The sequence below is a fragment of the Pristis pectinata genome, chromosome 22 (assembly GCF_009764475.1).
Source record: "Pristis pectinata isolate sPriPec2 chromosome 22, sPriPec2.1.pri, whole genome shotgun sequence".
NCBI classification, from domain to species: Eukaryota; Metazoa; Chordata; class Chondrichthyes; order Rhinopristiformes; family Pristidae; genus Pristis; species Pristis pectinata.
This window is the reverse complement of record NC_067426.1, coordinates 9785011-9787455: the sequence shown is the minus strand read 5'-3', so window position 1 is coordinate 9787455 and position 2445 is coordinate 9785011.

Sequence of the window (2445 nt, the reverse complement as noted above, 5' to 3'; positions counted from 1 at the left end):
TAGTACCTTCTGGCCCTTGTGCTCTCCCACAGCCCTGCGGCTTGCTTTTCCAAATATACTGGCGTCCACAATCGGCCGGATCCACTCTTTCAACCAGCAATTGTTTGATGTTCCTAGCCTCCAGGAAGAATCAGAAACTCACCGGTCTCTAGGTACTTAATGCTCCATCAGTGCTGCTTCACCCTCACATCTGGTTCAAGGCTCTTGAAGCTCTGCCAGAACCACCACCTCCCTCACCACCATCCAGGTGCCTTTCTTCAGTGGCTGATGTGCGCCTCTTAGCAACAACTGCTGTATTTGGTCATTTTCAACCTCACAAAAGCCTTCAACCTTATCAACCAAGAAGGATTATGGAGAATCCTTCTCATTTTTGGTTGTCCTCAGAATTTTGCTATCACTTGAAGACACGCAAGTCATGATCAAACCAACAGGTCCACTGCAAATGCAATCCCAATCCAGACTGGGGTCAAGCAAGCCAATGTCCCTTTTACAACCCTCTTCTCAACCTTCTGTGCTGCTGGAATGGAATTAATCTACATTTACTGTATTGATTCTATGACTAAACAGAGAACATTCAACCATTACAGCCAACCATTCAACCACTCCAGAACCAATATCACCCTGGCCTCTATGCAATGTGCATATGATGGGGATGGAGCCCAAGTCATCACTGATTCCTTCACTGAAGTGTAGGCCTTCCGCTTGAGATCCAGTGGACCAAGGTGCTCCACCAACCTGTCTCTGCTACACACCTCCACACGGCACCCCATTAAATCAAAATCCATGACAAGATTCTGGAAAACCTGGATCATGGAGCCATGTTTTCTCAGGAGCCACCTTTCAGTGAAAGCTGAGACTGATGATGAAATTCACCAATGCCTCCAGTCCACCAGCGCAACCTTCGACCAACTGTGGAAGTGTTCAAAGTCCAAGATCTTAACCCTATCGAACAATAATTACCCTTGTAACAAATATCCCAAGATGGCGCCAGAGCCTGGCAACTCTTTGCGAGATGGCTTCAACAAATCTAATCACCAATTGAACACTTCAGAGAGATGGACAACGGACAGCAAGCACCTCAAAGCACTGGAGTGATACCACCTCCAAGTTTGTTGACAGAGTAGGTGAACCAAAGTCAGGCCAATACCTCCAGCACCGCAGCTCTGATCACACTCAATCAATTTAAGTGGGTGGATTAGTTCATTCACATGCCTGACAACAGACTCCCGAAGCAAGCACCCTGAGCTCCATCAGAGAGATTTTCAGGAGAACAGAGAAAACACTTTACAGATGTTCTTGAAAAACTGTAACATCCTCGCCAACTCATGGGAATGTTTGGCCCACAATCCTTACAAATGGAGACAGACATCCAGAAACACCAGAATCTATGGATCCCATATCAGGCTGTTCAACCACCTCAGAATGCAGCACTGCAGCAGAAGCAAGTCATCCTCAATCCCAAGGCACTGCTTGAAGGGAAGAACCCAGTATTCCCCAGCTTACTACAATGCAGCAACTGGACTAAACACCAATTCTGTAGAAAGATTATTTGAAGAAACTGCATCTGTGAAAGTAACAGGCAACAATTAGGTACTTCTGGTGTTTCTAAAGACAGGATGATTTGGTTGAGACTTGCAAATCCACACATTACTCTGCCCTTGCTGGGAAGAAAGACATGTACTCTACAACCTGAAGGATGTGAAGATAATGACCCTATACGAAAATAAAAGGGACAGAGCCTGCTGAGAAATATGGTTAGCAAGATGCTACTAATGGTCCTGAGAACCAGTATGAATTCAGAAATAAATAGTCCATAATTGATGTATCCTTCACACTGTTCCACTTGCAGTATATCAAAAAAAATCCTATGGCAGCCTTGCCAGTAATAGCCATATCCTATGAACAAATGAATGAGAAAAAATTACTGAATTTGCTGTAAAACATGTCCTTAGGCCATTGGCAGAGTCTGCAGTTCCCACACTGCCAAACTCAACCCACTGAAGCAAGTCATCCAAATGACTTCTGAGAGAAGGGAGAGTGATGGGAATAATATATGAAAAAACAAACTGCTGGAGCAACTCAGCCAATCAGGCAGCATATGTGGAGGGAAGTGGACAGTAGACATTTTGGGTTGAGACCCTTCATCTGGACTGTCCATCACAGCAACAGTTTTCTCTGTCCACTTGGTAATCTGTTGCTGTGATGGACAGTCCCGATGAAGGGTCTCAACCCAAAATGTCTGCTGTCCCTCCACATTTGTTCTTTTTGCTTCATCTTCCAGCATCTGCAACCCCTTGTGTCTCCTGGGAATAATTTGACCTGCGTTTCGACAGATACTGATGTCCACACAAATGCTTGTTGACGGCGGGTCCTCCGCTGCTGCTGGCGGCGCTGTTGCGCCGGGCGGGGCCGGGGTGGGCGGGGAAAGGGCTGGGAGAGGTGGGC